At 42.9% G+C, this 10,290-nt stretch overlaps 1 long non-coding RNA gene across 1 annotated transcript; it reads left to right on the forward strand.

Annotated features, from left to right (window-relative positions):
- Nucleotides 1–7,437: 7,437 nt before the first annotated feature.
- LOC135295577 (uncharacterized) lies at nucleotides 7,438–9,998 on the forward strand. The gene is made up of 2 exons (XR_010357698.1): nucleotides 7,438–9,350; nucleotides 9,737–9,998. It is a non-coding gene; the product is annotated as an uncharacterized LOC135295577 (long non-coding RNA).
- Nucleotides 9,999–10,290: the final 292 nt, after the last annotated feature.

Genomic DNA, 10,290 nt, shown 5'->3' on the forward strand with positions numbered 1-10,290 from the left:
ATACTGATACCAAATGGCTGAAGGACAGAAATACTGCCACCATAGACTCTGCTGTAAAATAGAAAGTATGAGCAGCTTCCCTGGTAGTGGATCCCTGGGAATTGCACTGGTATGTATGGCAGAGCTACATCTCCCATTCAGCGCCTGCACTTGGCCCATTTCTGCACACACTGGAGGAAAACATAGGAAATTAACCCAGTCCTCATCCCTGCACAACTGGTCTGTGGAGACAACACAACCATTTCCTTTCCAGTAGACCTGAACAGAGTCCCAGACCCTTTCACCTATAAGAGGAAAACTGATCTGGTGTAGCTTTCACCCTGGCTCTGGGCTCAGAGTTCGGTCCAGGCAATGATGTGTAAGTGGAGGGTGTGAAGACTTCTTTAAAAAAAAAAAAAAAAAAAAAAAAAGTTTTCTGTTTAAATGCCACTCCACTGACCAGCTGGATGGAAACCCACCAAAGCTTTTTGGGTACCACACCCTGCTACCAACCCTATACAACACCTGCCTGGACTGCATTACTTGTAAGCTTGTAATCTACATCCTGACGCCATACCTTGGCAGCAAGTTGGTGTCCTTGTGGTGGCAGAAACACCAGACCCTGTGGGGTAGTTTGGTGGCAAACATGGCTTTGTGTCCAAGAGAGGGCAGCATTCTTCCTCCGCTGGGAAGGCAGGCGGGAGGGAGCTGCCTGACCACACGTCTCTTTCTAGGAAAATACATGCTTTGTCAGATGGCATTTCAGAACAGACTTTCAATTTAAGATTTTGTACATCTGTTTAGGGAGATAACAACTGATTTTATACCTTAGATTTGCTAGAGGCAATTTATCACACGCCTGTAAGTAAAATCCAAGCAAATTCTTGGTGTGCCATCCTCAGCTGCCATTCCTGCCTTTATTCCAGCAAGAAGGTGTGGCAGTCTCCTGGTAACCAGCATCCCTCTACAGGTGGTGGCACAGTGGGAAAGGCAACTGCGTCTCTATTTCAGAAGATACAGCAGCTTTATACTGATAGGTGGTAGTGGAGGCGGGGAGGTGGAAGAGAAGAACAAGTGGGCAGATGTTTACACTTTTGTTACTGTTTTATATTCTTGCATAGGTTATACCAAAACTGGACCTCAGAAAGAGCAGCCAGTACATAAGATGAGACTCCAGGAATTTTCAGTGACTTGCATACCAAATGGGGCCCTCTGTTTCTTAGAGCTGCATCTCCTCCAATTACCTGCACAATCCACCCAGGTGGATACACTAATGCTCATACTCTCTGTACATCTGGCAACCTTCAAGCTCTGAGCTGCTGGTGATCTCAGTGCAGCTAAGAAAAATCCAGCCTGTGCTGCAGCGAGGGAGAGAAATACACAAAAGCCTTTCCTTTTCCAGGTTCCTCCTGCAACAGGTGAGAAGGAAAGAGAAAATGTAAGTAGCTACACTGCTGCACCACTCCCTGAAGTAAAGGGGACTGATCACAGAAGCGTTCCCCATCACTAGCATACTTGGGAAAAGAAATGTTCCACTAGCATTTAATTTCAGAGCTGCATTTCAGAGCTCCTGTGGTATGCTTCTTATTGGCCTAATTAACAAGCTTGAAAGACTAGGAGTCACAAGGTTCATATGTAAAACAGATGGTAGACAGGACATCAATAAAGCTCTTTTAGATTATGCTGGGAAAAAAGCAGAAGCTTTTCCTTGAAATAGTTTCAAGGAAATGGCATTTGATTTACAGCCCTAATATGTCATATTATTTACACTTTGCAAACCTTTATGAATGTGAGCTTCTCACTGAAGATGATTTTAACTACAGCAGTGGATGAGAGTGGCTTGGATGTAGTGCTTAGAACATTGAGTCATTGTTCTAGAGAAGAAAGTCTTACTGCAATCTCTGCTATTGACCTGACATGCAGCACTTCACCCCACCCTGCTGGCAGCCTCTTTTAAAAATGGGAATACCTATTTTATATTATGCTTTGAGATCCTTTTAAGCTACATATGATTAATTATCTTAACAGTGAGAAGAAAATGGAGGGTTGTTAGAAGTTCAAATCCTTCAGTTTCTGAGTACTGCTATATTTAAGTTGGCAAGTGTTTTCACCATTTTGATTAGAATAATTTCAAAGGAAAGGCAGGATGAGCTACTCTTCACCGATGCACTCAAACACTGCACAGTTCACAAAATCGTCTCTGACTCAGTCTAATCCTTCCAGAGAGCCACATGGAAGGACTTAAGCCCTGAATATACGCATGAGAGCCAACAACATGGCATTTGTCAGACTGTACTGGGGACATACGGTTCTCAGTACAGTCCCCAATTTAGTCCATACATTTAAGATTAGCAGAATTCAAAGCACCATGCCATAGATAGCAGGAGGGATCCAAAGAGCAGTGAAAATATATGATTATGGATAAAAATGCCCTAGCCACTAGACTGTGCCCAAAGGCCAGACACCAGTTTGTTTGTTCTGTCTACTAGCTCTTACTGTCACATCTTCACCACAACCAGACATTTATACTCCCAACAGTATGCAAGTACTAGGATTTGAGCACATGCTACACTTCCACTTTTATTTATTGGAACAGACATGGCTCTCAGCTTCACTGTCACTGTGACATGGGATGCTGGATTCGAGCATGAAGAGAAAATCTCTCTGGGACAACTACAGTCACTGTATAACAAACCCAGCATGGAAACCCAGTGGAAACCATGAAATGTGAGTTTAGCAAAAGCTTGATCTGATCTATTGACTAGTCCTATTGAAGGACAACTGGTTGCTGAAAAGCAACTGGGAACATTCAGAGCTTGGTCTCATGAAAAGCTGAGTATGAACAGAATAGTGCTGACTGCAGCCTGTGCATGCTGGGTTACAGAGGATGCTGGATGTGCTCTCTGTTCTGGGTGAAGAAAAGACCCCACACTCAGCTGTCTGTCTTTACCTGAAGCTCTGACCCTGACTGATTGATGGAAAGAGGCACACCACACCAAATTAATTAACTTTTGCATCAGTTGTACCAATGGTCAGAACAGAGGTCATCTGATATGCTTGTCTCCTGTGAAGCATTGAGACATGTGAGGATTTGCAGCTCTCAGACCTGTTTCAGTGGGAAGCAAAGATGTCTGGTCTGCTGAAAGTAAACGGGATCACTTGTTTTCCTGTATTTCTTAAATGGGCTAAAGGGACACAGCTCATTCAAGCCACAGGGAGGCCCATTAATATCCAATAAGCTTTTGGCAGAATACGGAGCAACAATAAAACACTTGCCAGAAGGATTGAAATGCAGACTTGGGACTAGGCAGATCCAGTAACAGCCTGGAGCACCTATAGTGGCAATTAGACAGAAGTGCATAGATCTAAAAATGCAATTCAATACCCCTAATCTCCCTTCCAATCATACACCACTCTCCCCCATTTACCAAGAACTGTAGGCCTCAAGTCCATAGATCCCTTAAGCCCAGAGAATGTTCACGGTGCTGCTTGTACCAAGCTAAACCCCTCCACAGACAAGTCCATCCTACTGCTTTTTTCATAGAGGGAATGAACAGTGGGAACACATCTGCATTACTGTGCAGGTGACACCTGCACATAATGGATTTCCAAATTTAGCTTTACTTCTCTGTGTGCCTGATGGGAGCACCTCTGTGCTGAGCTCCTACCTCTCCCTGAATGGAGCTGAAGTAGTAGGTACAAGCCATTTAAACCTGGATTGCCCCACATCATGCACAGCTGCTGACCATGGTCCTGTTCTAGAGAGGCTTCCCTCAGGATGCATTAAGGGACAAGAATTGCTTGCTTATTCCTTTGACAGGCACAGCAATACACACCTGTAAACAGCAGAGGATCTGAGAGCTATGCATATGTAAGACAGGCCCTGCCCTCTGCCACAACTTATTTAGCCCTCAGTAAAAACAGAGGGAATGTCTTCTTTGGGGCCATGGAGGAACTGTTTGCATTTCTCTTAAACTTTCTCCTACCCTTGTCTTTTTGTTTCCTGACATTGGACAAACCAGTCTCCAGCCCTTAAACCAACATACCTGCAGAAGCTCCACACTCAGTATTGAGGGAGCACCAAGCTCCACAACACAGTATTCCTGCTGTTACTCCCACACAGTCAAATCCCACTCTCAGAGCAGCAAGTCCTAGACAAGCAGATGGGCCTCACTGTGTGTAATGACTGTGTGGGCAGGGACAAGGACTTGCTCAGCCCAGAACTTCCCAGTTGCCTGGGTTTTGCCAGTTGCCAGCTGACCCTGAGCTATGCCCTTGCTTAATGAGCAGCTTTCTGCAGATCTCCTTCTGTGCCATTTATCTTTCAGATGTTGCACAAGGAGCCTAAGCCAGGAGCCTGAGCTCCAACGGCCATAGTAGCTAAGCACTGCAGCACCCACATCCTTATGGGATGTCATAGGCAGAAAGAAGCTTTAGAGAGATGTGCTTTAGAGAAGCACATCCAGCTTCAGAGAAAGTTTACCAGGGAGACCATCCCATTGAATCATGAGCTGCAAAAAAGATCCCCTTGCTTTACTAAACTCCTTCTCAGGGATGAGTGTATGGTGCAGCTGAATACACTCTTAGTCCAAGTCTTGGTCAACATTTTCTAAAGCATTAGGGAGGTGTAATTGATCCTGTCTATGACTTTGTCCTGCAGGAATAAGGATAGCAACCCAAATATATTTACATAAATAAAATTAATTATTGGTTTAAATTCATTATAATGATTAGACCAAGACATATTAATCAGAAATATTTACTTCAAAGTCTAGGATATCTAAAACTGTTAGTATAGGGTACTATTTGTGGAAGCAAAATAATTGCTAGATATTGATGTCACTTGCCCATACCATTGACAGTGGGCAAATCTCATTGAGGAGTTAACTTGAGGGACAATTCTATGTCATGCAGGAACCTCCACACACACTCTGAAAAGGGATATTTTAGAAGAGCCTACTGTTAAAAAGTGGGACTGGGCTTTTATAATGCAAAGTGAATATCCGTTACATCTTCAGGCCAGCTATGGTGCTATGGCAGCTCAACAGCTTTCCATAAGTTATCAATACTATCAATACTTGATAGTATCAATACTCACCAGAGTCAGTGCCAGTTCCTGTCAGGAAACAATGTTCTTCCTCAGAGAGTTTAACTTTGGGATTGATGCGTCAGGCTGGTCTCAGCATTCTTCAGCACCAAAAGCAGCATGAACCCCATTCTCTCTGCACAGCTGATAACTTCTGCAAATAGGGCGAACTCTGGGCTGCTTTACTTTCACCTAGGCAGAGCATCCTCCTACAGGATCCAGATCTGCTCAATGGTAAGCCACATGGTCTGGCAACTAAAGCACAGACTCAGGCATCAGTTTTGCCTGCTGGTTCCAATGTTGACATCTTGTGTTGTGCAGTTAATACTTCCACACAAAAAGGACATCGATGGCTTATTGCTCAAGCATGCCTAGCACTTAGGGGAAGGCTATTCTCTAAATGAGTACTCCCAGCCTCCTACACATCAGCCCAGGCAGTTCCCAGTTTAGTAACATTTCTTTACATGTTTTCACTTCTACTCACCTTTCATTATAATTACTGAGCTTTATTTTAGAATAAGATCTCTGGTGTAATGGTGGTTCATCAGTTGCAAGCAGCAATACCCTTTCTATTCCTCAGAAGATATTTGTAGCACCTAATTCTTGTCTGTGGAATGCCATCTTTCCCCAGTCCAAAATTTTCCATGAGGTTCTATAGAAAGCCATGTTGCTCACCTTGCAGCATGGCTACTTCCAAAGCAGAACACTTTCTCAACAGTTTTAATGCTATAAAATTTCAGATAAAAGCTGACAACTTCATAACATTGAAGTGAAAGGAAAGGCATAGATTTGTAGTGCCAGTGCTTTATAAGAGACCTACAGGAATCAATGACTGTACATGGTCAGGAGCTCCATTTTAGGTTTCATGCAAAAGATGGCACTGTTAGCACCAGCAATTTATTTAGAATCAGGAGGAAGTGTATGTGGGAGGGCACTGATGTATTTTTAAAGGTAGATTACAAACATTAATATTAGAGAGATATTTTTGTTTCTGTTTTGATTAACAGAAGGTTATTAATTTTTCTCTGAAGAAAGACTCATGCATTCCATGGCAAGCATATTGATATTTCACTAAGGCATAGGAAACAGAAAAAAAGAGTCAACTAGAAAAGGAAATACAGAAATCCAATGCCCACCAAGTTAGGAATGTTTCTTGTTCAATTAAGAATTTATTTTTCTCTCCCCCAAAGGAAGAGATCTATGCATACATGCATGCCAAGACTAGAATTATAAAATTGTAATAGGTGAGGAATTTAGATTTTTCTTGGCATGCATCATATTAATCTTCAGTTGCTAGATCTACACATATTAGTGAAACATTTTGAGATTTAAAAACCAAAAGTAGAATTAAATAATCACAAAAATCTCAGTCGAACGAGGAGACTATCAATGCTGAAACACACTACTCACAGCTTAGAGATGTTTCTCACTAACCTTACACTCACCATAGTTGTGGAGGTATCAGTAAAACTCCAAACCTCTGCTGTTCACTACAGCAACTCAAATCCAATGAGCTGCTCAGTGCTTTCCAAACCCTGGCCCTGTACTTGCACTGCAAGTGATGAAGAAGAGTTGCCTCCTTGGTGGGGCCTGACCTGGCAGGGGTGCCTAAGTCACACAGGGGTAAAAAAAGCACAGCTGAATGAGGCCTTGCCTTTGCTCTCATAGGCAGATTTGTACCCAATACTTAAGATATTCAGTATAATGTGAGGCACCCAGACTCCCCTTTCAGGTAAGGAACAGAGCAGAGGCTACTCTTGAGATGTGCTTTTAATCATTTGATAAAAGCCCTCTTTTCTTCCTTCTGCTTTCGTGCTAAAGCCCAGTAAAAAGCCTTTAATCACCGAATTTTCTATTAGTCCTTTGGGAGGTTTCCTGCAGCATTTCCTATTAGTTCCTTTGAGTGGTTTCCTGTCAGGCTGTGGTTTCCTAATTGGTGAAGCTGACCAAAGTAGAGTCTGGAAGCCTTTCCTCCCTTCACTAACACCCCAGCAGCATGTTTCAATCCCTGCCCTGTGCCAGTGCAAGCACTTATACAGGCAGATTTTGTGTTTGGCCAGGTTGATTTTCAGCTGGGTCAGCCTTGTGATCCAACTTCCTTATGCCCCATGAACATGTAGAGAACAAGGGATGGAGTTGGGAAAAAAAACAATAAATGAGGCTAAGGCTGCCCCTTTTGTCAGCAGCTTGCTTTTGGAGCAACTGAAACCAAGACAGGACTCCTGTGTTGCCTTTTCCAAAAGGCTGTGTTCTGAATGCACCTTGCCACAGAAAGTCTGAGCTATCTCAGCATCTAGTTCAATTCTTTAAAACAAAATGTTTTTGGAGTCTCCGTGTCAATGTGTCCCAAGCAGTGAATGTACAAGGAGGAGAATAATTAATGAGAGAAATGCAAGCAGACCTTGTTGACCTATTAATTTATTGGAAAGTGGTGGTTTCAGCAGTCTGATGTTGTCTCAGTATTTGGAAGCCAGAAAAGTACAGTAAGAGTAGTGGTATGTGATGTACATCTAGATCACTTACTTGTAATGAAGGAAAGAAAAAGAGATTGACGTTTCCTACTCCTAGCCCAGCAGTAGATACCTTTCACTGCTGAAATCCAGATATGTCCAGATCTGCCATAAAACAGCTCTCCTTGGGATGTTGGGCAATGTCCTAGAGTACGTGATCCCATAACTAGAATACTACTAGATAACACAAAATACACACTGTAAGGCACTTTAAAACCTTTCAGGCAAGTATCCCTAAAACTGATGTAAGCAAAGTCACAGCAGGTTGATGTTGTGCTTTTTCTGCCAGGGAACAAGAGGAGAGGGAAAACATTCAGTGGCTGAAGGTTTCCTCCAGTGCCATCCAATGACTGAGGGAAAGGGAGCAGAACTGTGACACTTGCATGCATACCAGAATCACAAAGTTCCCTGAATCTCTGAGAAGAATAGGCCTATTGTACATGACTTTGAAAAAGAAAAATCAGAAGCTGATGGGGTGCTGGTCAACATAAACAGAGAGCCTGATGGCCTACATTTGTCCAGAGATGCTTTTGGGTAGAGATAAGGCAAGCTTCTTCCCACCAAATATGGGATAACTGTGCTAGAATGACTCAATGCTGCTGGTGTAAGGTGACTGAGAATCTGCTCAGGCATGAAAGGATAAGGCCCTGTGCTCAACTTGTGGACAGAGGGGAGTTAAATGCTGATTATTTGGCTGACAAAAGTTGGGGGAGGATTGTGGTGTATCCCCACTACAGAAGCTCAGTTAAATAAGAAATACGAAGCTGTTGGCTCAGTGTGCTGAGATGGACAAGTTTCTGCAGACAGTAACACCATGGGACATATTTGTCTAATGTTAGACCTGGCTGCCTTTAAAATTGCATTCTGAATTTTGAGGTACTTCACTACTGGGTGTATGGGTATGACACTATCCTGGAGAAAGACTCAATCATTGCCTGTGGGAGCAAGAAACTCAAATGACAGCCATCACACCTCTAAGGGACTCAGTGTTCATCACAGGCACAAGTATTTGATAGATCCTGATGGAGTACTTCACTGCTGTTCCCAACACAGAAGGGATAAATAGGGATGCCTTATCATCCTGTTTTATCATCTCTTTCCAAGGTTCCTGGAGTTATGAAGTCATTGCAATTCAGGTAGAAGGCTTTACACTGATCCTCCAGACAAGCTGAGTGAGACCTTTGAGTTGAGGTGCTGCATCTCAAGCATTTTCCACCCATGTGCAAGCCCTTACTTCACTAAAGAATGAAGACACAGTCTTTCCACTTCCATATGCTCAGGTCAGCCATGTGGGAAAACACTGACTTTTCCATGCCAAGGCAATGCTCTTTGCAATATTCTTTGCTTCTTCACTAGAGCATTTCCAAAAGGACTGGAGAAGAATTGGAAAGCAACCAGAGCTTGATGCTGTGACTTATTAAACAAACAAACAAAAAAAAAAGGTTGACTGGATGGCCAAATGTTTCTCCCCCCCAAAAAATGCCATCATTTTTTGCTTCCCCAGCACAGGACCCAGATGGGACCAAAATAACAATCATCCTACTTTGCTTCTGGTACATGTCATTAATTTAACACCAGGGATGTTGTTGATAGACACCAGTTTCTCAGCCTTCCAATGTTATTAGCGATACGGAATCTGCTGCGGAATCTGGTACAATGCCTTGTTTGCAGTGGCTTTGCTGCATGAAAAGAGAAAGTCCAGTCACCACAGTTACAGGGATGTATGAAATGCTTGTTCTTTAGCATGACTCTTAACACAGAGCATGTATTCACAGGTAAAGATATATCTTCAATATGAAGCAACATTTGTTCAGCATAGTGGGTTTTGCACAGCAGAAAACCTTCACAGTCTTCAGTGTTCTGTCTTTTGCTGGTGATCCCTCCTGCTTTTGAGGATGTAGTTTAAATACATAAGTCATCCACCATCAAAATGCTAAAAGAAATCTGGAACCTTCTTCTAGTGAGCCTGGTTTGAGGCAGTGACTGAGAAAAAAACACATCATTTCTTCTCTGGCTGTGAATGTAAAAACAGATGACAAACCTATTATGAAATAATTTTTCTTTCACCAGTGAATAATGGACCTCTCCTGTTTTCCGAGACTAAAATTCTGGTACTATACCTGCTTCTGACTCCCTGTATGTCTCATGCCCCACCTTGCAGGCAGCAACTGCATCATGGACAGGCTTCAGCAGTGGCCTTACCATGCCCATGTCAGACTCCACTGCTCCCCACCTCCTGCTTGCCTCCCAAAGCGATATAAATGGATTGCTATCGCTCGGTGCCGATGCCCTCTCTGCTAATGTTTGTTTCATGCATGCTAATGAGAAGACTGGTAAGAACAGATTTATGTTTGGCTCGGCTCAGAGGTAACACGCATGAAAACGCTGACACAAATGCTGAATAAAAGGGATTTGAAAATCAACATCCCCTACTGTTACCAGCTACAGTGTAATCCTTTTCCAGGCCTGTTGGGAAATGTCCTCAGAGAAGCTCTGACATCAGTGCAGCTGCTTCTCTCCTCAGCAGTTCAAGCTTGTTTTCACATCTTTGACTGAGGCAGAAAGAAATAGCAGGGAGTGAACACATTAGAAAGGAAGAGATTATCTTAATTCCTTAAACTTAGTTGTGGAGATAAGGTTCTTTATATTTCTGAGGATTGAATGGGCAACCAAAGAGGATAGTGGATAGAAGTAGCTAACTTCTAGGCACTGCTT

The sequence above is a fragment of the Passer domesticus genome, chromosome 2 (assembly GCF_036417665.1).
Source record: "Passer domesticus isolate bPasDom1 chromosome 2, bPasDom1.hap1, whole genome shotgun sequence".
NCBI classification, from domain to species: domain Eukaryota; kingdom Metazoa; phylum Chordata; class Aves; order Passeriformes; family Passeridae; genus Passer; species Passer domesticus.